Source organism: Hetaerina americana, unplaced genomic scaffold (genome assembly GCF_022747635.1).
Source record: "Hetaerina americana unplaced genomic scaffold, ioHetAmer1.1.p SCAF_10, whole genome shotgun sequence".
NCBI classification, from domain to species: Eukaryota; Metazoa; Arthropoda; class Insecta; order Odonata; family Calopterygidae; genus Hetaerina; species Hetaerina americana.
In genome coordinates this window covers 21,243,102-21,270,757 of record NW_027286070.1, presented here as the reverse complement: position 1 = coordinate 21,270,757, position 27,656 = coordinate 21,243,102, and the positions used below count along the sequence as shown (strand labels likewise).

At 39.9% G+C, this 27,656-nt stretch overlaps 1 protein-coding gene across 1 annotated transcript in view; it reads right to left on the bottom strand.

The window, feature by feature from the left end:
* Window positions 1-27,656, bottom strand: part of MESR3 (misexpression suppressor of ras 3) — a 301,273-nt gene that overhangs the window by 138,401 nt on the left and 135,216 nt on the right. The window contains exon 3 of the mRNA XM_071598439.1: window positions 3,798-3,916. The gene's annotated coding sequence lies outside the window, so the exon portion shown is untranslated. The remainder of the gene's footprint in view (window positions 1-3,797; window positions 3,917-27,656) is intronic.

Here is a 27,656-nt window from a genome sequence, read left to right as displayed (position 1 = left end):
TTCTCAACATTTTACCTCTTGAGGTAGTTTTCAATATCTAACTAACTCCGTATCTGTATCCGTAACTCCAAAGAGCAAACCTCCTATTCGCAAATCGTATTGATCCATGTTATTTCATTAGCCATTAAGAAAGGTAGAATATGCTGACAACTTCTGTGAGATAGGAAATAATTGAAAATGTTACAAAGAATAGGAGAGCATGATGAAAAGGGAAGGAAGACTCACGGGGTTGCGGAGGGCTGGGAGAGGGGAAGTACATGAAGGGAGAACGGACTAAGGGGGGATGAGCGGGAGGGGAGAGGTTGAGGGGCCTTTTGATTTCGCGTGACCGGGAGAGTTCCTGGGAGGCATTTCCGCTAGCGCCCACTGTTCTCAGTACGGTTTCAGCCCCGGAAGGCGCGCGCACCCGTTCCCTCGCTCATGCGATCGCAAGGGCAAGATACATGAGTGTTACGCAACAATGGCCTCATCAGCGGGCATAGTGGTAGAAAGGAGGGCGGTCGCTAGACTCTTTACCCCGTTGGGCGATACCGCAAGACGCTTGCGGAAACCGAAGAAATGACATTTTGATTTTCCCCCACCCCTGCGCATTCGTTCAGACGCTGTCGAGAATTCTAGCCCACAGGCCATGCCTATGAGCTATAGATGCCGAGAGTTCTTTGAGAATTGAGAAAATGCTCAAAGAGTAGGGATGGTTTCTTTTAAAGAGACTGTTTGATAGGTCTTACAAAAATTTTTACGAGATGCCTTCAAGTTGAAAGTCTCGTAATATTTTCTTAAAAATCTAATTGCGACGAAAGTGGTTTATTCTGTCCCTTCTCAAAATTATCTCCCTATAAATGTACCCGTTTTGCCTAATCCATAGCCGACGAGAACGTTTCTTTTAGGGGGGTTTATTTTGCCCACTTGAAAAACCGGCTGGTCCGTGGCCGAGGATTCCTGGAGTTCGTTGTTACTATTAAGTTAAAGAGAGACACTAATCTGTGCTCCTCAAGTGTTGCAGTTATTCTAAGATACTATAAATAGTAAGTTCCCCAATAAAATATCACTAAATATATTACAAAAGTACATTTTTTATTCCCTGGAAAAACAAACAATACACTGCGGATGATCATAATTCATGGGTGATCAAGTGGCACAAACGGTGAAGTTAAGGCTTATCTAATCCGTTCCAATTATAGATTTTATTATCGGAATTAACTCAAAACATAAAGATGAACAATCTCCTAGTTTGCATTCGTTGTCCATTAGCATTAAATGAATCAGCTAATGCAAGAATTATGCAATTAGAATGGCAGAGACTATGCTTTTAATTTTCTCTGGCCTCGCACACGTCTTTGTACATGTAACTTGAAAGTACTTTTACGTTTCAGTGCGCTCATTTCACGGTGGAGTAAATTCGGTGGGAAATCGACCATCGAGTTGTCGAAAAAGAATTTACGTGGAAAGGGAGATATAAAAGGAGACTGGAGTATTTTGAAGAGGAATTAGATTCCATTAAATGGATTCCTTAATGGAACATTTACCACTGCTGTGCACTTTGTGCTGAGCGCGACTGGCCTAAAAGCAAATTGCAGTGCGATTAATGCGTCATATTGTCTGGTGCGATTGAGGGATCGTAAATGACTATACACTGTAAGCGGTGATAATATGTTCGAAGCGTTGAGCAATATGTCGCGAGAAAGCAGCTCTATCAAAATTGGTGGCGCCATGGAAAATTATTTTTTTATATAAAAAGAACGAGTACGGTGTTTTTTGGATTCGCATAATATTCGCTTTTCCAATCAAATCATTGCGCTACCATTTGGCAATAACCTCTTCAGCCCCGCGATTAAGTTGACCTTTTTTTAAATTTTTCATTCGAATTTTAAAGAAGAGAGTTATATTTAAATGAATATACGACTTATGTGACAATTCTATTTTCAGAATGGAGTAATGAACCAACGGTATTCATTTTAAAAATATGGCCAGTTATAAAAAATAGTATTAACAAATATTTATTCCACTAAATTTACAAGTTTCACTTTCATATTGGTATGAACTTTTAATTATGAATTTCTAGTTAAGAGTTACGTTATTAACATAATATTATGAATTATTCCCTACTTGTGGAAGGTAACGCAGTTTCAGGCGTAACATGGTGGAAATCCTTCGAAGTATCTTCTTTCATCATAATTATGGTAGGATTGAATCGATTATGCGCCCAAATTTACGGTGGGAAATGCTGAAACAGTTACAAGAGCGGATATACTTTTGCGTGTACAAATACAAGAAATTTCGCTGTGTAAAAATCACTTCCATTGATCGCAATTCTAATCCGTATGCCTGGCTAGCTGAATTGGTTAGAGCAATCAGCCGGAAATCGAAGGATTTGGGTTCGATTCCCGGTAAACGGCGAATTATATTTACACTTGGCGTAGGCAAACGATCAATGACAGTTTTACATCAATTCCTACCGGTAAGCATTCTATGATATTACCTGTGCAGCAAGACAAACAATTCTGCTCTTTTTTCCCTATGACATTCCTTTTCGATACTTTAAACAAACAAATCTCTTTCATTCTCTCTCTGAATAACAGAAAAATCATAATTCCTTATTTCATTACAAGACAACAGGAACTATTTTAATGGAAAAAATAAATACCAACCAGGGATAAAAATAAACAAAAATATAATATTTAAACCAGATTTTGTGTTATAAAATTAATCTAGGCTGTATCACACTGTGATATACTCGCGTACTTTTTCATTAGATGGTTATACTGCCTAATTATATTGTTGAGATCCATACGTAAACCTATATAACTTCGTGCAATCCCATATCCGTTAACAAAAATTAGAATAGGTGCGTGTAGCAGTCGCGTTCCGAAGAACCAGCTTAGCCTACACATTTCACATATGGCATGCATACGGTTTCACGTTTACAAAGCACGAAACTTTTTTTAAAACTCGCGAATCAGGATGAGAATCGAAAATTGCATCTACTACGAAATATGCCTGCCAGGTACGCAACAATGCAACCACGCTCGCGTAGTTTTGCGAGTTTCCGTACTTCACTAAGGGCGGAGTTGGATTCTTCTCCTTCAAACCCCAGTCCGACCGCCCTCCACCACCCCCTTCATCACCTCTCCATCCACCACTCCTACTTAATTTCACCCACTTTGCGCAGCTTTGCCGTCGCTATCGGATTGCACCCCTTCGACTGCGACTTCAAAGTTAAGATGACCACACGATTCCGTCATCCTCTGAAAAATGTCAAGGCTCACGAGAAACTTCTGTTTGCCGAAAATTCAGTCAGATGAAATCAAGGCGAGGCAAAAAAAACAACAGTTTCCGTGGTCGAACAAGCATTTTTTCCCGTCTTCGCCTTGTCGCTGGTGCGAAATCCTCGTTCAGTCGGCGTTTTTAGGAAGATTTTCAATTCTTAGTTATTTAGAAGAGGAAATAGTGGGCCGTGAATGAAATCAAGGGCAACCCAGATTGGGGAACGGCCGGGATTGTGTGGTTATATTTTTTAAGAGCATAATGATATATTCAGGTTGAACATCAGGAGCCACACCTGGTTAATATCACGAAGGGATTAAAAGTAAAAGGTTTACGTGACCCAGGCCATGATTAAAAACAGCACTTCTCCTCCTTGATCACCAATGCTAATATTTTGCGAACACTGGAGGAAAACTAGGATAACTCTATACTGAGGTGCTGAGGCAGCCTAAGGCATCTCTCGTCGTCACGGAAACACTGGGTATCTCTGGAAAATTGACCTGAGGGAAGGCAAACGATACTCATTAATTTACCTGTAGATCCTCCCTTGGTCCCTCGACCCGTTGTATTTAATCTACGCCCAAATGGAAGGCCTTGGGGTACCTATTCTGGTGGCTTTTAAGACTGTCGTTTTAGCAGCCCTTAGGTGGACCTGAAGGGAAAAGGGAGAGAAAATAAATAAATCAAATGCTGAGAAAATACCCCACATTTATACTGGAGTATTCCAAATAAGAAATAATGACAATGGTAACGACATTTGTATGAATGGCATCGAATGTGAACGCGAATGGAAAATCAATATGAACTTAGTCGATATGATTTTCTACTATTTGTTCATTTGCCTGCATTCATTCTATCGAAGAAATGCATAAAAATAAACAAAAAATTAAATAAGCATCAATAAATATATTCATCAAATATACGTGAACAGAGCTGTTAAATTTTTCTACGATGATTTTGACGGATATTTACAATAGAGCACCACCCCATGATATTATAAAGAGTTGGGCATCTCAGGTGTTTCTAAATAGTAATTTAATCGTAAAAACATACTTTATGTAAACATTAATTTCAATGCATCGATTGATGCGAAAAGCAATTTTTTCGGAAGGAAGGAGGATTATTCCGACTGGAAACCTCCGTAACGCGATGATATATCTCTTTTAGACGATGGTATAGGGTGCGTTTGGGCACCCCGGGAACTTTTCCTCGTCTCCGGCTTTTGAAAGATGTATTGCCTTGGAAACGAGGAAGTGAAACTCCCATTCATTGAAATGTCAAATACGTTGCTATGGAAACGCAAACAGCGATCGGGCAAAATATTTCTCGTGGAAATTTCCACCAAGTAACCCGTGGGTTACGGGAGGAGTATAAGGACTTGTTGACAGATTTTTTTAATAGAAAGGAACATAATGCGACCATTTTGAAAGTTTTTCCGTTTATTTTCAATGTTGTGATTTAAAAGTGCACAATGTTATGCTTATAATTTTTAATCAGTCGTATTATATCGTGAATATTAAAAGAAAAAAAAGCTTATTTAATGTAAATTTCTGGAACCTTGCCCTATTTTTCTAAGTCTCCACATTCTTTCAATATCCACTAATTTCTCACCCTGTCTCGCTCATTTGTTTGACCGCAAGCACTCATCAAGTATCCCATGACCACTGAATCGTAGTAGTAGTATTTAGGGGAGACGACCGACAGCTGAGGTCATTTGCGCCATTAGTGATGGACAGGATGAAGGGTGGAGAGAAACTCGGCGTCGGCATTAGTCTACTCTTGTCGAAAGGAGTCAAGGGGTCCGCAGCTTAACGTCCCATCTGACGGACGGCGTACTCAAGCATAATGCCCTCCACAACGCACCTCAAGTAGGGATCGAGATACCACTGAAAAACATCAAACACCGCCGGGATTTGAGCCCGGGCCCTCTGTAGTCCAAATTTATGCTTGTCCAGGCATAAACGAGTTGGAGCATTTTTTTATGCATGTTTATTCATTTGTTCTGTCATTGCAAAAAATCATTTTTCCACCCTCTCCATATTCTAACAACAACATTTCAGCTAGCATTTTTCACACATTTTAATCTGGCTATCTAAACCAAAATATTTCGCCTACATTCCGTCAAGATGTACAAGATGATCCAATTCAATTTGCTCGTCGTTTACACTCACTGCAGAATCATTCTTCTTATCAAACAAGTCAACATAAACTTTGGAGACATTCTCTCTGTTACCTCCATAAAACTTTTCTGGATTCCCTGTGAACCTGCTAGGTTCTAAGCCAGTAACACTGCAACGTAAGTGAATATAAAGGGGAAATTTATATTTCCACTCACATCACCTCTCTCTATCTTGCTTTAAACATACTAAAGGATAAAGAAGTCTCATTTTCGCATTTTTATGAAGTATTGATCAGAAAGACAGCTGGTTGAGTAGTTTATACACAGTAGAAACAGGGCAAGAAGAAGAATACGCATGCATTTGGTGGAATTTGCATTCCTGAGAATTGAACGGGCACTTTAAGGGTCACCTCAAATTATAAAAGGTCCCCTAAATAAGGATACCCAAATCAACAAAATGTTGCGTTGGTGAAAATTACTTTGAGGATTTGAAAATCACTTTGTTGGATAACGGTATCATAAAATTCGGAAAAATAATTGCCCACTTTTTCCCTTCCGTGTGAAGGACACGACCCCGCTTACGGACGATTCGCGGGGACATACTCGTAGCCCGAAAATATTTGAATGGTATCAGGTGAGAAACTCGAGGTACATTCTAGCCATAATACCAGGTCGACTCCATGCCGCATCAACTATAGCATACCACCTCCAAGCTGTGTGATCGTGTGCGGGCAGAAAGATAATTAGGCAAATTTATGTGTGCCACCACCGAAACGGAACACTTCCTCTCCGGATACAATAGCTGTAAAACTCTCACAGGTGAAACGGCGAGAGAAGTGTTGGGCGACATCTGAAAATCCGAGGCAATCTCAAATTTTAGGAATGCTCAAGAATTTTTTACAAAATATACACAGTCCACACGTCAAACTGTAGAATCATAGTTTACATAGACGTATTTATTTTTCTGTGCTAACTTATGAGCGTCATCAAACGGAAGCATTAAATCAAAGAACATGACTTGACATCATAACAGAAGTTAAATTAACTTTGAGAAGCGATCTAAAAAATGGAACGGGAATAATTTTCTCAGGAAGTTTCTGTTTAGGAGGGAATATTTACATGTATTTCTAAATAGTTTCCCCTTCACTGTTATTGTTTGGTAGCCTGCACTTTAAAGTAGGTTTTAAATAGATATAAACTTAACACCCTGACATACACGAGCCAGGACTATCAAGACTAGCCGTACCGTAGGGTGAACCTTACCCTACAGTAAACCCTTTGTCGATTCCGCATATATTCTACCTCCCTTCATACCCTTCAACATGCCTATCCCTCTCCTGCCCCTAGCTCGCTTGCCTAACGTTCTCCCCTCTATCACGGTTTTCAACATTCTATCAGCATTCAAAATGCCCTGAACCCACCTTTCCTGCCTCCTTTGGATTTCTCCCGAGAATCCTCTCTCCTCTTTCACCATGCGTTCTTGTACTCCGTATATTTATCTTCATTTAATTCATCATTAAAAATACTTTATGGGCGGGATATTTCGATTAATTTATCTCACGACGGATCTATCGTTTGTACTTAATCCGAAAATATCGACCGATACATTACATATTACCAACCTGTTAAGGCACTTAAAGGCAATGAAAGTCTTATGTATGTGGTTTCGTGATAACATTAGATTAATTGTGGTGCGAAAAGGGTGAGAACATCCAATGTCACAAACTTCTTAAAGCCTTTAGGTGCCCTCTATATAGTAAATTGTTTGAATACGTGATGACTGTATGCGATTAGCTTGAAAATGATATTTTTATCTATTTAGTTTTTGGTCCATACATTTAACTTGCATGTTCTTCACATTTATTTGAGAAAAACTTAGAAACTACTGGAAACGTCACCGTTAAAATATGAGGAAATAAATGTAATAGGAATTTCTCAGCACACACACCACTGGGAGAGTAATGAGCATAAACGCCCTAAAAGTCTCTCAGGGAATAAAAAAAGTATACGCCTGACCATCCATCCATTGGTAGGTATGATTTATCCGCCAAATCCTTGTGGTGGTCGTCATTTCCAGCCTTTCGCAAATCCGCAAACCTCTCGCTCTCCCCTCCAGCTTCGTCCTCCCTCCGCCCCTTCTCCATCAGCCACCTCATCCTCATTAACCTTTACAAGATGGGAGTTCCCGAGCCACAGTGCTCAAATTATTCACCCGTTTCCGGAGTTTATCTCCAGCCGAACCCGGAGCCGCCGTTATATCCTACCCCTGCTCCTCTTCCACTGTAGTTCCTTTTCCCGCCGCCAACCCTCCCACAGAGAGAGGGCCGCCCCCCTTACTCCCATCGCTGCAAGCGCCCCTCGCTGCGAATCGCTTGTTCCCGCATTTGTCGCTTCCGGCTCAACCGTCGGGACCCGTACCCCGCTACGCACTTTCCTCCGCCCGTTTGCTCTCTTCTTTTCCTCTCTCCCATTTCTCCTTACTCCGTCTCTTTCCTTTTCCCCACGGCGTCTTTCCCTTTTGCCTCCTTCAAAGCTCCGCGTACCCACGTGCACATTTGCGATACAAACTCCCCCGTAAGCATCCCCAGGGAATATGACAGAAGATGTAAGCACCAGTGGTAAGGTAGGGAATTGGAAAGGGGACGGGTTTGGTTAATGAGTGAGGAACTTGAAAATGACGGCGACGTCGTATAGTTTGCTGAGAAAAGTAGCCTTAATAATTCTATCGATTTAGGCATACTATATTTTCCTCTGATGAAATTAGGCATATTTTCCTCTGAATTTTCCTCTTATATTCGTGGTCCACTAGAAAGATGAGACTGATGAGAAGAGCATGATGTGAATGATGTGGGTCATTTTACTTTTTCACATAATATATCACAATTCACATAATTTCAACAAATAGTACTCATCGGTGTTCACATTTCTTGCTTATATTAGTCAAACAAAACAAGGTCACAAAAATTACAGGGATGGTTTTAATTTTACTGCAATGAAAAACGAATCAGGTAAAATGTATCCTCGATTTTACCAACGAAACTTTAAATTTTAAGTTTAATGAAATTTAGTCATAACGTCTATTAGGAGCGTAGGTGATGAAATTAACTAAGTAAGGCAGGATAGATAATTTCAAAAGCAATGCTGACTGAATTACTGGAGGGATATTTGTTGAATGTGATGAATGCATTACCTACTAAAAGGGCCAGCCGAGCATGTTTTATTTTTCAAAAGGACTCAGATATAACTGGTCGATGAATTTGTGCGTTTCAAAAGAATCTCATCTATTTGTGTGTGGCCTGGCGGTGACCCCTTGAAAACTGTCGCTGATAATGATTCATTGCTCAAATGGCCCAATCTACAAGCCGATAAACTGAAATTATTGATTTAATTTCAGTTTTCACTTGGGTTTCTTGGGTAATTCGTTTAATCTGTCTGGGCAAAAAATGATTCAAATGTGAGAGAATATATTTTTTTTTTAAGATTCCAAATCGTATAAGCCAATAATTACATTAGAAAAAAATTGCAAGTGTAGAGAAGGTTCATAAGAATTTCTCAATGACGACCTATAAAATATGTCTACTTTTAGATTAATACAATTGTACATCTAATATAATCTTTAGAGGACTGAATCATAAGAAATGAGTACATTCGTAAATACTGACTATTTTAAATGATGAAAATTTCGACATTTGGAAAGACGGTTGTTTATTTTCCTCAAATATTATTTTTGGGCGGGTAGTATATCCACTGGAATTATTTGTCCTGGTCTTTTTAATTTCCCGAGTTGTTTCCGACACATTATCCGTTTCGTTGCCTTCATTCCTTTCCTTATTCTTCAGACATTAATTTCTTCCCTCCCATAGTCCAAGTTTTTCTAATTTTCTGCATATATGTGTACACACACACACACATATATATATCTTTATTTATATTCATGTGCACACACATTCAAACACGAAATCCCGCCATATGGTGAACGAATATTCATAGAGATATAAGGAAAAGGTATAGGAACAAATATAAAAGACAAGCACAGGAGAGGTGGGGAAGTTGGAATTGAGCAGAACAAATGCAAAAGTATTTCCTTGACAGGGACTAGAACCACGGACCTTCCGACTTGCCGGGCTTAATGTTCTATATATATATATATATATATATATATATATATATATATATATATATATATATATATATATATATATATATATATATGCTTACGTAGACGTAACACGGAAGTGCCGAGTAGTACATTACACAGTAACAAACAATATAGAAACACAAAAAAAAATAGAATAGAATAGAGTAGAATTATGTCGAAATTATCAAGAAATAACGTGTCAGTGTTCCTTTTTTTGTGTTTCTATATAGTTTGTTAGTGTGTTTTATATATATAATCGTTTCTTTTCACTCCGTCTTACATATCTCGATTTTTTGTTACAGTTAATGTGAACAGTGGCGTATTTTCGGTATAAAAAAGCGTTTTTTGGCGTTTCGTTATAAAGTTGACTTCTGAAAGCTCATAGAGTGTTCTAGAAACATTGTAAGGCCACGACAGTAGAAATATATTAACGCATGTACCTATACCTGCTACATATATAATATGTCGATAAAATGCAAAAACGTTGATAAATGCTCTCTCGCTGATTGCGTGAACCTTTGTCGCAATGAATTCTATACATGAACGAGACACTTTAATATCACAATAAAAAACATTGGAAGCCATGAGATAAAATTGAAACAATATGGTCACGAATGAAAGCATTCCACAAAAGTGGTATTTCATAATTTTCGTATTTGTAAGTAATACATATTACAATGCGATGAAATTTATTTTGCTGGACTTGCTCTGTTTTATATACATTTAAAAATTCATAACAGAATTTTAGTTCTCTAGCTGTACAGCCGTTGACTTAAAATTCGTTCCAGCGTTGTGAACGCGAATTGTTCGTGGGAAAAATATCTGCTCCCCGCAGTGGAGTATTTCTCGTAACAAGTTAACGGTGGCCTTTCATTGTAGCCTTGGCGGGTGAATTATTCTCTTGGAGTCGGATTATAATAAGGCAGCTGGTAGGGAGCAACTTCCAAGAATAACTAACTTCAGATGGAGTGCCTACTTGCAACAGCACAAAACTCCCGATTTCACCCGAACGCAGACTCCCTGCACCTTCCCATATCCTCTCCGTTCTGGCGTCGTTGTAGTCCTCCATCGCACTTCCCGCCCACGCTCCATTTCTCCACCCCCGCCCGCCCCTTGACCCTTTCGTGCGCTCCGTCGCGGGGCGGCTCGGCAGCCTCCGTGACTCCCTCCGTCCATTCTTTCCGCTAGCTCCCTCTACATGCAAACCTCCCCCCCTCGCTCTATCCCGATTAGGCCACCGTCACCCCCTCTCGGAGGGGGTCGTCGTCGACGCGCTTCCAGAGCGCAAAGTGCACTCACACACGCTCTGCCTCTCACACATCCCCGACGGATTAGTACGCTTGGTCTGCTCAGCGTCGACGCGGCCAACCAAAAAATGAAATGGCTCACCTTCCACGTACGTCGGGGAAAAAAATGCAAATGTGTAAAAGTTATCGGATGAGGGTTTAGATGGCCTAAACTCGAGTTTAAAAGTGGTAGATGATCTCGAAAGATTATTACTTTTCCCCGTAATTATTTCTCTCTCCATTGGGTGTATTCAGTTCGTGAAGAGATTTAGAAGAATTTGTCCCCAAGATGGAATAAAAGGCATGGAATTGCCAGTTTTCCGTTTTTAATGCTGTTCGTTATTGAAAACTATAATCACGTTTTTTGACGTCATGGGACAGTTCCAACAAATCAGATTTGTTGCCGGGTCATATATTCTCCAAATTAACTATCCACTTCGGGCTGAATGATTGTGCATCACATTTTTCCAGATAATGTTTCCCTATCATTCTCTCGATGGTTTCACCAAGAGTAATGAACCTTTATCTCTGCTACAATTTTTTATTCCCTCTAACTTGCGTGATAAAGAATACTGCCTTTAATTTTATGAAAAAACAGAATTTTTCACACAAAATTATTAACCCGAGGATTGATGCCATAGGTGACGGTAGAGCTAACTAACTCTAAGCCCAAGGGAGTGTGAAATTTGGGTTAGGGGAGCCAGTTCCTTCCCTTGTTTCGTTCATGGTCTCTCCGGAAGATCTGGTAATCAAAAAATCTCTAAGCTTAAGTAAGGTGGGGGGTGGACAAAGGCGTTCGTTACACGGTATTAAATTCGACCTCACCAGTCAGCAGCCAAGTGCTCTACCCACTGGACTACAATATCCCCCGTAAATTTTTATGTTTACATATTTCAAGTAAAAGTACATTTAAATCAGCGCATTGAACTTGGCCTGAGTTCCAATAAATTGGGCAAAATGCGGAGGTGTTTTTCTTCTCAAAAATCTGTTCCCAGGTCAATGAATATAGCTGACAGACTTCGAAACGCAAAGAGAAATAGTTTGAGGAGAATATAAAGAGATGTAAGTGCGGAATAAACGTGTTGAACTTCCGAGGATAGCCGGAGGAAATCTTTTACATGTTCCCCCGGGATCGTTTCCAAGCGAGAAAAAACCGACCCTCCTTAAAAAGTAAGACTCGGCCCATAACGATTTCTTGGAGAGCCATCGGAAGGGGGTTTCAATGACGTTTAGATCGGCCTCCAACCCGGGGAGCGTTTGTTTTTATTGACTTTCGCGCAAGGGTGAAACGATTATCCCCAGGCGCCTCAAGGGACGGCAACGGCGTTATCCCTAGCACCCTGTTGGATGATGATGCCTAAGACGCCGTAACTTCACCTCTCTCGCTTCCCACCATCCTCTTATCCCACTAATAACCGAAAAGGCCCCTGAATATTTACAGTTCAAGGTGGCGGCGGAGGCATATCGCACGGTGGGAGGGTGAAGCGGTAAGGATGAGGAGGGAGAGAAAAGGCGGAGGAGCGGTCGGCGTAGGAAGGCTCTTCGGCGCGAGGGGTTGGCGGAGGAAGAGTGTTTTAATAGCCATGAGGGGAGGAGGACAGTTGAGGTCATTTGCACCATTAAATATAGGCAAGTAATTTGCTTCACGTGGAAATTTCAGGGAATGGGCGTCAGAATGGCGAGAAACGTTGGTATTGGATATAATCATAAGGAAAGACGCCTAGGGGTCACACGATTTAACGTCCCATCATACGGGAAGCGTATTCCACTCGAGGTGATCTCCAAATGGCACTCCAAAGAGTAGGGATCGTGATACCTCATAAAAATTTTGTTTTTCGTCGGAATTCAAATCCGATCTATCGAGATGAGAAGTCAATACAATAGTCTCCACTCCGATCCTATCCCCGTTCGGAGGAGTGGCCGGCTCTCCGTTCAAGACTCCTCGCCGGTGCCGGAAAAGGGCGGGGAATGCAAGTTCAAATTTTTTAGATTCCTATTTAATCTCAAATCGTGTCAATGAATCGAAATTGCGATGGGAACTTATGACACTGTGTTCGTCTGAAACCTATTCCAATGTTGTTACGCCATACCAATTTAAGAATATCGATTTGAAATATTATGCTTTTAATTCGGATCGTTTGAAACCCGATATGCCCTACATGCGTAGGAAAACAAGGCTAATCCAAAACGAAAGATTTGTTGAATAATGTAGTGGAGGATAGTAAGCGGAGTAGACGAAGTAAAGGCAGGAAAGAAAGAATAAGCATGTTATACTGAACGTGAAGGCAAGAGGAATTATCTGGATTTGAAGAATGATTTATTCAGGTATTATAAAGTCATGCGTGTTTAGTTCGGTATGACATAGATACTTAGCAGAATCAGCAGAGCATTAGATCCAAAAGCAACATACCCTTACAAGTAGATTACTCTTGAAACATTGATACACATGGTGATATGGTTTGTGAAAGTAATATAAATGAAGCGAAACTTTTAATAGAATAGTCAATGATGAAAAACTATCGCTTTGCATTAGTGTAGCATTGATTACTGACATCAGCATTTCTCATCATACCCCCTCCACATTCTCATTAAACCAATCTCTTACATATCGAGTATCGAGCTTGGAAACTCATTGTCACATGAACCATGCTTACATAGACACATTGCATGAACATCGTGACGCAACACATGGCATTCTCGCGCAGAGACATCGACGAATGGGGTACGGGGAAGTTTTCCAGGCGATGGGTGAATTTTTTTGGAAGTATGCGAGAGAAAATTAACGTATTCGGGTGATTTTTTATATGGATGCCATTTATCGGTTAGGCGGATGCGATGAAGCCCCAGTGGAATAAAAGTATTACCATGACGAAGAAGAGGGTTGAGTGGACGTGAATTGGATTCTTATTTGGGTATGGGTAAAAAATATACAACGGGGAGGAGTTGATATTACAGAGTTTTGGCGACAAGAACAGAGATCTATGGAATCATGGAAGGGAAAAAGTCACAAAAACACGGCGAGTGGTGTGATAACGTGTACCTACAGGTATTTAGCGGTGGAGTGAATTTGCGAATTACTCTTTTGTTCAAAATAAACGCCTGGCAAATAACTTCCACTGTGTGCTTTTGCTTACTTCATTGGTATTCTATGGAGCAAAATCTAGCAGTTATTTCCATAGTAGGACTCGTATTGTTGATAGAAAAACAGTAACCAATTTTATATAAATCACAGCACAATGAGTTTAAATTCTTCGGAAATAATTTTGCACGTCAGCGACTTGTTGTAGATGTACAGAAACAGCTGCCAAGGGGTTGTAAACCACAAGTATTCGTGCTAGTGTTTCATACATGAATAATCGGTGCAGAGCCTTGCATACCAAGAATGAAAGACATCTCAAAGGTAATTGTATCAGATTTTTCATTAATAATATGTTTTAAAACTGTCCCTATCGGGTAGATTTACATTATTCATCATAAACTGGCTGCGATAAAAATGCTGGTCGTTATTTCTTTATAAAATATTTGGTAATGTTTACCGCTACATATCAAATTTCACGAAGAATATATCCTATAACAATTTTAGATTCATTTAAATTTCTATTGATCACGTGAAATATAAGAATGTGATATACAGGAATAAATAAGAGCAATTTCGTCATAATTGCTTAATAAATATAAAGCCATCATCGTTCTCTGCTTTTTCAGCATTTGGCAGAAAAAGGAAGAGATATGCCTCGGACCTATAAAAAAACAAGCATGCGTTTTTACTTTGAAGGAGACGTTCAATTTCAAAGCAGTTAATGTTTCTTCGTAGTGAGGCTACACGCATTGGTTGACTTTTATCTGAGAGAGAGAAAACCCTCATTTTTATTGACTTATGACGGAACTAAAGTTTTTAAAAAATAAAAAGTACTGCGGTTTTAAGCACAAACAAAGCTTAAGTCAAGTGCAGCAGCCTAGGAGAAAACTCTGAGATGGAGAATTGACACGGAAGGTAAAGAGATTTTGAAAAATAGTGAGAGACGCTTGCGGAGAAGCCAAAAGAGCAAGGTGCATCCGGAAGAAAAACGAAATACAACGCAATGCGGAGACAAAAGTGGCGTATTCGTGGGGGGGAAATTAAAATCTGGGAATCAAGAGACTATAAAATGAACTTTGAATGAAGACTTGTGAATCGCAGAGAAAGAGATTTTTGGTGCCACTGACGAGGAGGCAGAGCTACGAAAGAGTATTGGTGGGGGCACGAGAGGCAAAAAAAATTATTTTGGGTGAAGGGAAGATCCATGAGAAAGATACGACATCCCGCGAATTCTTGGATATCCTGGATTGCGTGGATGGTGGAGTTGTAAAGAATTGACGGAGAGAGAATTGTTTCATAGATTCCCTTTTGCTGGAATCGTATATTTTTAATACGATAGGAGAAGCGGAAGAAAATACTTTTTTTTGTTTTATCGAGCGTTCCATTAACGCAATTATATTTGCTTCCTTACATTTATCGATCTCCATAAGGCATGAAATATCACCAGAATGTCAGAAATTGTTTAGAGGGTAAATATAAGCATTGTTTTCGGGTTTGGCGTAGTACGACAACTGACGACTGAGAAATATTTCCATTGGAGAAGTCTTTCGATTATATTTCATTTAAGAATTAAGAAGTACAACTACCCCCATGCATATTAGTTTATTTTCTTGCTGAATGAATTTAAAATTATTTATTAATTGAATTGAAGTATTTATTGTCCCATAAAGCCAGGGAAAAGTAATATTTGCCAGTTCAACCGTGACTTGGGACTCGCTATAAGATCCAGAATCCTAAACCTCTTTTCCATGCATAAATTTAGAGCTTTTGATGACGCTTAACCCAATTTCTAAAGTTTTTCTGACTTCATTTACGAGAAAATGGAACCGCGTATAGAAAATCAACATATTTATGAATACTATATTTAAAGAATAAATATTTATGGGTTTTTTATTTCAATTATTCGGTTTAGGTCATATTTCTTTGGCAGTAGTATGCCTATATAAGAATGAAAATCCATTCGCGTAGGACATTACACATCTTTTGTGCTATTGTGCCGTCCGTGACAATTAGCTTCAGGAGGTAAGTGGGAGTACATTTGCCAAAACGACACGAGGCTGGTGACAGAACAATGAAGCTCATCTTACTTCCGCGTGGGAGGTGATGAAGTCCCCTCTTAGACTGGTTGATGCTGTGGAGGGGAGGACAAGGAATAGGAGATGCACCCAGGGAAAACGGCGGGAGCATTTCATTAGCATGCCTCGCCGCAGTTGTTTCTCCGAAGTGAATATAGTGCATTTTATTTCGTTTTGCTCTTGAAATTGCCGGTGGAAGGTCTCCCGGCTCCACTTTCGACCGAATAATTTCGAAAACCTGATTTTCCGCCGAGCCTCCTTCATTCCTCATGTCACCTCCTCTCCGAAAACGGCTCTCCAGCCTTCCACTATTTCATTACTCCCCGTCACTCCTTCCCACCTACACTCCCTCCCGCGGTTCCTCTGCTTGCGTTTCCTTCATTCCGCTGACGCATGCATTCGTAATTTCTGCGCCTTTACCTTTTTTCCGCGAGAAAGTGAAACGGGCGAATTCACTTTTCTCTTTCTTACCGTAGGGTGTAGTTGCGACCGCTCATAATACTAAGAATAAGGCACTTCTTACATACCCCCGTCAGCAGCTCCCTAGGTTGCCTTATCGGAGAGCACTCAAAATTTTCCCTCTGTGCGATCTCTATCCTTACTTGAATGCTTAAGTTTTTATCCTCAATAACTTGCAGGTAAGGGAATAGTCCCATGACCTATTAAGAAATTAAAGTATTTTATGAATATGAAGGTCAAAGTACTGGAAAAGAAAATAGAGGGATACCGTGACCTCTTCTTCCTCAATGGATATTGCATAAGCTTTGAAGAGATACATTTTTCAAAGAATGTTGGGGACACGATGATTCAGTACAGGATCAAACATGCACCGAAAGAGGAATCTCTTTGAAAATTTCATTTTTAAGAGCTCATTGAAGAGATAATTGATTTCAAGCCTTTGCACGTAGCCTGTCCTGCCGGTATCATTGAAGTATACATCACTTTGAATAAACATAAACCCAAGATAACTTGGAATAGAAAGTAGCAGCCAATATCAGAAGATGCATACTTCTCTCCCATGGTGAGAACAGGTGAATTATTCAACATCATGAAGCAGAATGATATTATGTGACTTTGTGATTCGAAGAAATCTTAGCTCTATATCTCTTTAGTATGTCTGGAAAAATAAATTAGACGGATTTAACATTAAAACCCAGTTTCACAAGGCTTTAAAGGAAGCGCAACGGTTAAACATGGTTGTCACAAGGTTTTTACAGGAAACACGAAACGATTGGCAAAATTTATGGAACATATTGAGGAAGATTACGCTATAAAATGGAATTTAAACAATCCAAAAAATAAAAGATGAACGGGCATAGCGAGTTTAGTAGAGAAGATTACGTCCGACACTGTATCGATGGTTACCAGCGACCGACTATTATTTGATTGATACAATTCACGTTCAAACTTAGGCGCAAGATAAATTATGACTTTCATATTTATCATTTAATTGTTGATTGGATCTCTTTACTTCGGTATGTTAATCCAGAATTTATATTTTCATCCCCACTTTTGGAATTGTAGAACATATTTTCATAGCGTTTATACAGGGTACATAGGGCGTCCGATTGAAAAGAAATATCTGAAGTAATGTATCAAAATTCTGTCACTTACTCGTCATCGGTATTTATTCTTTGGCATTGATTTTCCTCTGCTATGACTAAGCGCATTAAAATTCACATTTTCGTTATTTTTTTAAGCAAGAAAACTGCAGTTCGTGGACTGAAAAGTTTTTTTTAAATAAATACCAAACGCCCATTGCATAAGAGGTTTTGGTGCACAAATAAAAACAATGACGTAAATAATTATCCCTCCTCGATGATTGTTTCAGTTTGAATGTGCTTATACTTGATAGTTTTCTATGAATCACATAATAATTAGCGCCGGGCTCCATTGGGAAAAACAGCATGATCCTTGTCGGAATATTGGTATTCCAAAAAGATTCAGACTGCAGGAAAACATTATTAAGCCTTTTCGCGTCAATGAACGTTATGACATCGACGGAGCGCACCACCGCTACTCGTTTTTTCTCAACATACCTCCCTCTGTTTTGTATAGCAGTTGTAATGAAGCGCGGCGACATCACGAACAAAAAATACCACCCAGCTCCAATCTTAGGTTCCCAATACCATCCCTGTAACCCATGAAGATATGGTTATATGCATTGAGGGAAGACCGACGGGGTGGCGCCTACTCCACGCGATCCAACGCAGTCGGTCGGGGAGAGGGGCAGCTATATACTGGCGATGTTTAATGTATGAGCCATGTTTACCTCGGCTAATTAAGTGAATTGATGTGCCAGCACGCAGTAAATTTTACGCACTCTCTTTCCCTTCCTCCTCCCCGTCTTGTCCATTCTTCTTCCCTCTCCCATTCTTATTTCACCCCGCGCTTTCCTCCCTCTACCTCCCTTGTTCTTCCCCTCCTCTGATAACGCCTCCCACCCCATCCCTTAGTCCCAAGCGCTCCGGTTGCGCCTCCTGCCGGTGTTAGCCTCTTGTTTCCCCGACAACGACTCATCGTTTATCTTCGGTGGTCTCCATCCTCGAGTATTCATGCCACCTCCATCCTCTCCCTCGGTATCTCCTTCTCTCTGTCTCGCTCTCCCTTTCCTCTTCCTCTATATCTTAACGATCCTCCATCTCTCCTCTCACGGACCACGCGTGTGTGCCCACGGCTTAAGCGAATCAGATGGCAAAAGCTGCGCGCCGAGAAGCGAATTCCAAAAACGAGCACATTTGCTTCGGCAACCAAGGAGTGGAAATTATTCGGCAGGCTCTCTTTCATCATTTTCTCTCCTCCATCCACCCTTCTCCCTCCTTCACACACACACACACGCGCACACAACCACGCACTCACACAGACCCAAACATTTTAGGCTCTCATGGTCATGGAAACTCTCCTCTAGGGTTTGAAGCAAGGGAATAGGATGGGATGATGTTTTTTTTTGGGAAGGGAGGGAGCGTTCCCATCTGGAAACTCGGGAAACCTCTGCCCAGTGGATCCGGCCCCGCGATACAAAGCCGAACATCTCCCTCCACCCATTCGCATTAAAACTCCCTCAACAAATCACGTCCTCTGATTGGTCGAGACATTCCAATTTCCCGATCTTTTTTTGCCGCAGAGTTCCCCTTTCCTGCTGCCCCCCTTCCACCCCCCCCTTCGGCCCAGGTCTCCCAATGAAAGTGTCACGCACCCTTAATTTAGGGCCATTGGACCATTTAATGAGAAATGGAGAACAAAACTAATGATGTTAATCAATTAGGTTATGGGTAGGTGGTCCAAACGCCTGAAATGTTAGGTACACGTTGATCTATGAATTTTCGTCCCGAGAATTTTAACTTATTCCAGGACAGGGTATAAAGGGTTACCCTTAAGTTTACTCTTATATGTATTTCATTTTTTCATAAAACCATTGTCACGATTTTTCTGTCATATATCTGATATGTATGTGAGTAAATATTAACATGTGAGTAGTGATTAACACTAGCCTTCCTCTTCCGCAAATCCCTTGCCAATATTAAGTGTCGAATTTAGTGCAGAATCACGGGAAACCCTGAAAAGCAGGGGTCCAGGAGATTCAGATGTCTTTTTCTTCCCGTATATCTGCTTCATGTCGACTAAAGGAAGCCTTAGAAACTTCTGACAAGACAAGACAAGCGAAATGTAGGAGTTAGGAAGTGTGACGCTTTGCGAGAGGCGGAATCCGAAATTGTAACATCAGCTCGACAGAGATAACGCTTAAATAAGTTTCTTACTCCATCACGTGAAAGGGCAGCAATACATACAGTATATGGAGGCCTATGTACCAAATTAAAATTTTCAAATATTATGGGGACTAAGTGAGACAGGCATGACGTTATGCTAATACCTTGCTCAATATATCTCTATCTATTTAAGTACTTAGTGGTAGTACGTAATTATTTCACAGAATTAGAGTCGCACGTGTTAATGTCAATTGGGTGCTCCCTATTCGTTAAGATCTATCATCCAAGCCCAAGTACAGGTGCAGGTAAATGTAGGTACAGAAATTAAACGAAGCTGAGAAATTAGTCTAAACCTAATATTCAGCTTTTCTAATTTTTTAGCTCTTGTTTTAGAATAAAAATGCTAAGACCTCATAAAAAATTCTCCAGCGAATAATTTGACTGTAATATGAAAGAGAAACACGCTAGGTGATAAAAGTTTTACATTAATTTTAAATTTTGGACCTCGTTGTTTCTCAAGGTAATTTTTCCTCTATAATGAGGGACCTTTAGAAAAGCATGCATTTGCCTAAGAATGAGACTCAATATTAAGTGTCCGATAATGATCGTCAATCAATCTCTTTTGATGAGCCCCAATAGATGTCATACTCGGGGGCTGTTCACCTGGAAAACGGCTACCTACTCCGCAATAACTCCCCGTAATCGGATCAGACAACCTAAGTTTTTCATCAGAAGGGATTTTAAATGCGATTGCTTCACATAATTTCAACGGTTCACTAGATTTGCATTAGCCCTCAACTGTGCCTTATCTACCTCCACTTGGATGTTAATGACCTTCATTATCGACATTTCTTTGGCAATGCCTCCTAGCTGCCGTCCCCATTTCATTCTGGTCCCTTCATTTCCCTATCTCATTCGCAATGTGGGGCGTGTAAAGCGGTGGGGTTATTACGGGCACAGATTAGGGAAATAAATTTTCATTTAAATACAACCTAATAGATTCACGCACAACGTAAAAAGGGAACCAGGGCAACCCTCGTCCCGGGGCCAGATTCCAATCACGTTGCTTTAAGCCTTTGAAGAACGGAACCCTTGTGGCATAAAAGGTTTAACTTTTTTTTTAATTAAGCTTCCCTGTGCCTCGAGCTATAATCTCGGTTTTTCACTCAGCTTCTCACTTCCTTTCCCGTTCAACTCCCGTCTCCCCAAGCTTGACCTCTTCATTGCTCTCTCTCTCTTTCAGCGAGTGTAAAATATTTTATCCTGCGTCTACTTTTGCAACTCAATCGAGACCAATAATCAAACGCGACTGAAATGAATTAGTGGTTGCAACATACCATGCCGCCATACATAATGATTAGACGTTTTATTATACTGCTGATGGAAAAAACAGTACTCTAACGGTCATATAAAATTTCTGGTATTGGTGACCATTAAAAAAAAATCATCATGTCCCTGTCGAAGATTCCTTAGTTTTCAAAAATATCTTTCCAACTTCACGTATGCTGAAGTGTGTAGGTTTTATTGATCTCAAATAACGTTTAAGTAATTGGTGCGCTATGGATGCTGGGAAATCAGGATAGAGGGAGTTTAATAACAGCCATTTTAAGTGGTATTAGTAGAGGTATAAAATATGCAGAGTTAAATACGTTAATATTATACCGATATTGTACGGGATACAAGTATGGCTTAGGGGTACCACTGTGCGTCGCTGAAATCACCAAAAACCTATCTTATACCGGTAGACTACTACTAATAACAATAAATTTTATTCCCTCTTCATGGAAGTTACATTTTCTGCTTTCCACGCGAACTAGTTTTCTTCTACCTGATTTGATCTCTACGGGGTGGGCGTATAGAAAATATCGTTCCTGAAACACGCCGTCTTGTTTATTTGGAATGCTAATACTATGGTATTGTGCCATATTGTTGTTACTGGGCGAATGAGTTCGAGTAATATATGGATAATATACGAGATTATACAGAATTAAAATTCCTAAAACCAAGCAAAAAAGGTCAATAATTCATTTATTGATACAAGAGTTAGAAGATTTCAATAACTCATCTTGTGTTTTATTTATGCTATATATAAAAGTTATGATAAGTATTGATAAAAATTGATAAGTATTGATAACTATTGATAAGTTTGATAAGTATTGATCGGCAGTGGGATGTTGAAGACTGTAATAGAGGGGAGAATGGCAGGCAAACTAGGAGAGGGCAGGAACAGGTCAGGGATGTTGGACGGGATGAAGGGAGGAAGGAAATACTTAGAGATAAAGAGGGACCTGATGCAGAGTAGGTTGCTGGATTTTGTGTTTTGTTAGGAGTCACAAAATATTTATTTAGTAGCTGTGTCCATCCAAAAACCTACCTTAACCGGTAGATTACCTTATAATAATATATAAGTTATTCTTAATTAAAAATAGCAATTTTCCACAAAAATATGTGTTTTAAAAAATATGTCTATTTTTGTGGAAAATTGCTATTTTTAATTAATCATGATATTCCACCATATCACGCCTGAAACGTCTCTTTTTATAAGTTATTCTGTTGATTGTTTCTTAATTAAGGGGTTTTGTAAACTTGTGGAAAAACTACTAATTGCAATCAAGTAAAGAGGAAATGAAAATATAGCACTGTAATTATAGGTACTCTCAAGTTGTACTGAGCTCCGAGTTTGGCTTTTATTCTCAATACTTCAATGTCTTATTTGAGACTTACTTATCTTATCTTGGGATTGAAAATTCATTTACCTAATACACTTGGATGGATTATTTTGAAGTTCGTGAAAACATTCCTTTAACGTCTTTATTTATTTTCATTGCACTTATTACTTGAAGTTGGTTAACCAGTGAGGTGTAACAGGAAAAAAAAATTTGACGGGACAATTCAATTTAATCGGACAAAGCCTTACTGAATAATTAAAAAGTGAGCTCACACCCACTGATAATAGTGATACTAATTTATTCACCATTTGGTGAGCTAGTTAAAATTGTTGTAATGTCTACATTCAGAAAAATAGATGTAACAATAAAATTAGGAATACAAAATCGCGCATCGGCAGCGAAAATTACGCATGAACAAAACCCTAATCTCTCTGAATTTCCCGAGGTCTCCCTCGACCCTTCCCATTCCATCCACCAGAACAACGCCCTTCCTCCATTTCTCTCCATTCCACTTCCTCACTCTCGCTCCTATGCTCTCACCGGACCCATCGCATCCATCCCTTGCCCTTTCCAAATCGATGGAAACCAGGATGCCATTCTTTTTGCCCTGTACCAAACTCTCGTTTATAAATCCGCATTGCCTCTGTGGTTCTCCCCGCTCCTGTCCGCCCTCCTCTCTCTCTTTCGCCAGTAACTTCTCCTTTTGTTTCCTCTCACCCGTATTTCCATATTCATTCTGTATCCTATGAGTCTTCGCCTCTACTTTGCGCATACTCTTCCGACGAGGCGGCACCGACGTGAGGTTTTACGACACCTAGAGGGCGGAGTCTTGATGGGTTTTGCTTCCACTTCAAAAATGAAGTTTTTCGCGCCAGATGTTAACATCCGAAATCGGTTTATTACTTATTACTCTCAGGTCCTTTCTTCTATCCCCCCATTGACTATTGCCTATGCTTTAACAATAATAAATATCCTCAAAGAGTAAAAAGATCTTTGCATTTTTTCCAATTATAATTTAGTGTTTTCTATTCACGGGTGCTGACCGCAACGGTACCTCCTACCTTTTTTTCCAGCTACTTTCGCGCACCTTCTAAACATTAAAAACAAAATTTGTCAGTTACATACTGCGTCTCAACACGTAGATATAATATTCTATTAACAAACTGGTAGACTGAGATCACTAGGGTCATGAAAGGATACAGGAAAGGAGGAAGCAGAGAATTTTAAATGAGGATGAAATTTTGAAGACTGCGTGGAACTGCAGGGTTGAAGAACGTTTGGTAAGCAATGTAGGTGGAGGAAACGGACGGATACGTTGGAAAGAACGAAGAGAAGTAGAATATATGCTAAAATGAATAAGGTTTTTCTTAGATATTGAGTGCCAGGGTGCCTTGTAAGATGAAATGAGCAAGTATAGAGATGTTCAGTCACCTACTTTAAACGGTACACTACCAATGAAGAATGACATGATGCACGTCAGGGTGTAACACTTCAGTTATACTACGGTTTATTTCGTTTCTTTGATAGAAATAAATAAATAAAGTTTCTCTGTGACACTATTATAGGAGTATATAACGATTGTACGGAAAAACTCACACGAGCGGCACAATAATGGGCTGACACAATATAACACAAATAGAAAAGAATAGACATATGTGTGTGTATGTATATATATATATAATATATATATTATATATATATATTATATATATATATATATATATATATATATATATATATATATATATATATATATATATATATATACATACACACATCTGGGAAGCAACATCCATACATGAAATGGAAGCCATTTTTCAAATTATATCTTAGTCGATAAAACGTACTTCGGAGATGCTATATTGTGATTTTCAGAATATCCGGTATCAGTGGCCTAAAGGTTAGAGACACCTTAAGAGAGTTATGCCTTTTCGATCATTCACTTCAGCATTCTTTTTATGCATCCCGTATGATGCGCTCGCTACCACTCATTCTGAACTTGCTGTTAATCCCGACTGTTTTTCCCCTTCCATTTGCACATCATTCTGTTCTCACTGTTTAGCTCTACCGTTTTCCCCTTCGCCTCTTCTGCTTCCACTGTCATCCATCCTCCCATGTTCCCACTCCCTTTTGTTATCCTTTCCTTCCCTGTAGTCTTTTATCTTTTCTTCCCACTACCGTATCCCTTCATTCATTCTCTCGCTGCTCTTCCGACTACTCCCCCGGGGATGCTCCCTTTCAAAACACGCCAGGTCTTCCACATCTTCCTTCATTCCCACCCCGTTTCTCTCTCCCTCCTCCGTTCTTTTTCTCACCGACACGCAGAGGTTGGTTCAGGCCGAGAGAGGAAAGAAAGGATTGCTGAGCGCGATCGCTCCCAATACTCCGCTCCCCCACTCCGGCATTTCAGGCTACCTTAACCGTTGCCCCCTCCCTCCGGCTTTGCCCTCTCCCTCTTCCCTCCAATTCTCACCCGCCCGCGTGCAAAACTCGACCTTTACGCGTAAAAACAGAATGGGGTTCAAAAAAAATGAACAGAACGAGATCACCATATTTCGTATTTTTTCTTCTTCTGAGAAAAGAGGAGAAGAAATAAAAAAAACTGCAATATCTCTCTCGCGCGCGTTCCCCACCCAATCCCCTCCCTTCCAAGCTTGTCTCTCTCTCTCTCTCTCCACCTCTCTCCTCCCCATGATACCGATTCAGTCGAATAGCAGGAGGAGACAACGGAGCGGAAGGAGGAAAGAGGAGGATGGAAGTGGGGGGGAGAGAGAGAGAGTGACACGGAGGGCGTGAGGAATGGAAATCCTTTTGGGAGATAACCTGATTCGCTTCCAGAAAACGTCGTTTCCATTTCGCTGCAGCACCAAGGGCTCGCACAAAGGCCACGCGAGGATGAGTCCTCACTTGCTCTTTGCCACTTCTAAAGCTGGTGCGGGGAAATGTCTTATTCTTCACAACCCCTTCCCCCCACCCCTCTTCCCTCTCCCCATCGACACCACCACATCCTTTCTTTCCCTCTTCGTTGCGGGTAAGTCTTAGGCTCGTTAATTGAAACTGGTGTCGGACTTGATAAGTAGACGCGTGAAATGTTTCACGCAATCTGAGAGGATTTTAGTCTCAAAGTAAGACGGATTTAATAAGCTCGGAGATCTTAAGTGAAGTTTACAATTCGTTAGGTAATCTTTTTCCGGTGTCGCTCCTTTTTAGATCGAATCCTATTCTGAGAGAACTGGCCTACTGTTACTATGTGCTCCTGATGCTTAATTGTTAATTATGAAATTGTAAACAGAGAACCTATGATAGATAAATTAGTATAGATAGACAAAAATAATATTAATTGTTTCGCTCGTTCAATAGAGACTGATTTCATTCTGGGAACCAATAATTCAAGAATAGAGACTTATTTTGTTGGTTGTGGAACTCGTATCTTTCCCCTTGATGCACTCTTAAGGCTTTATTCCTGGCGTACATTGAATATCGAGGGTGCAAATACGTAAAATGTTTCAGTAAGAGCCAGAATAGTTCTCATGTGATTGGATGCCGAGTAAATCCGAAAAGTTACCCAGAAGCCTAACCACAGTCGTAAGCGCTTGTTAATTTGTTGTGCCTCCCAACGGCGGAGACTGCAAGTAGCAGCGCCGTTCCTAAGGCGACGATTGTTCTGCGCCATCTGTTTCTAATTCTCTCTTTCATCTTGTAATATGGCATGGAGCCATTCAAACAAATAACTCGCTCCGCTCATGTCGTCGGCCGTAAAACTTGAGGCAGCAGAGGGAAATAGAATTCGGTTGGAGGGAACTGAGGGAAGTTTCCGGATCTCTTTCTCCCACTTATACATTACGTAACACATAGTAAATTTAATTTTTCAATTAGCAACGCTTGAATGATTCACCAAAAAATTGTATCTTACGAAAGGAATCTATTCAGGAAACGCTGTGAATGTAATTTCTGATGAAAAATTGGAAGTGCAATATCCTCCATCATTTTTAGCTTTTATGGACGCGGAATTGTCAAAATTACTCTACATTAAGAGAAAATTGAAATATATTATAAATAGCCATTTAATACGTTGTTTAATTATTTATAATATTGAGTTTCACTCCAATATGCGTTTAAAGGTTTTCATTTTCTGAGTTCCGTAAGCACGCCTACCGAAAATCATCCAATTTTCCAATGTGCTGTGCCATTTTTCATTATAGAACCTTCGATTTATTTAAAATTTCATTTCGAAATTCCACTCAAGTACATTTTTAATTAAACTGCGGCATGACAAATAATCATCCGATAATTCTTTATATCTGTTGGGGCATTTCAATAAGATTCATTTAATGGGCTAACAATGCCTTCAGTTTTCTCGGCGATTCTAAGAATGCTACCGAATGTTTGGACGCGGAAAATCATTGAAATCATCTAGAAAGTGCTCCATCTTCATCTGAGATAATTCGTTTAGGGATCTGTGGAGGACACGCGCCTGGGAGTTTTACTTTTCCAATGACTCATTCAGTCTCAATTCCATTTCCTCTTCCAGATTTCCTTCTCCCTTCCCCCATTGTTTTGCTTCTTTATCCAATCCACCCCAGTTTATTTTCTTCCACATCCTCCCTTCATCACATGCCATCCCGTTCTTATTTGGATACCTATATGAGAGCTGTCCAATACTTTAAGAAGTACTTTAACTACATCCATTTAAAATTGAACTCGAGAGGTATATGCTAGGTTCACCCAATATTAATTTCCACCGTATTTTTAGCATTAATGATTTGGATATTCCGAGGAAAGTGATCCCAATGTTTATAGCTGCGATAAGAATTGTTCAAATACTATGGGGGCAGTATTACGAGTTACACCAGGGGATTATGGAAAATAATGTAGAAAATGAAAATAGGACTGAGTTGGACCAGATAAAAATCCATAAATTCGTTGAATTGTGAAAGATGTTTGGAAGGAACCGCAAAAGAAAAAGGATAGAAATTGAGAACCCGGCATAGAGATACCAATATTGGGATCTTAACTATCTTTAATACTGTAAGTTACCGTGACTCTAAGGATTCCGCGTTTGACGTATCCCATATTGTACAGTAATTATTAGAAGATTATAATCAGGGGTTACCAAATTTCTTTGTACATACTTCTTCCGTAGCTCTAGCACTACTGTAACAAAAAACTATCATTGCGTCACGACTAAAACAAAAAAAAAAATATAAATATCCCCTAGCGTGAACAAAATATATGAAAGCAGTTTTCTATCGGGTCAGGACAGCTTTTTGATAGCTCTTGGCAATGCATTCTTCTACTTCTTGCAGGCACGTAAAAATT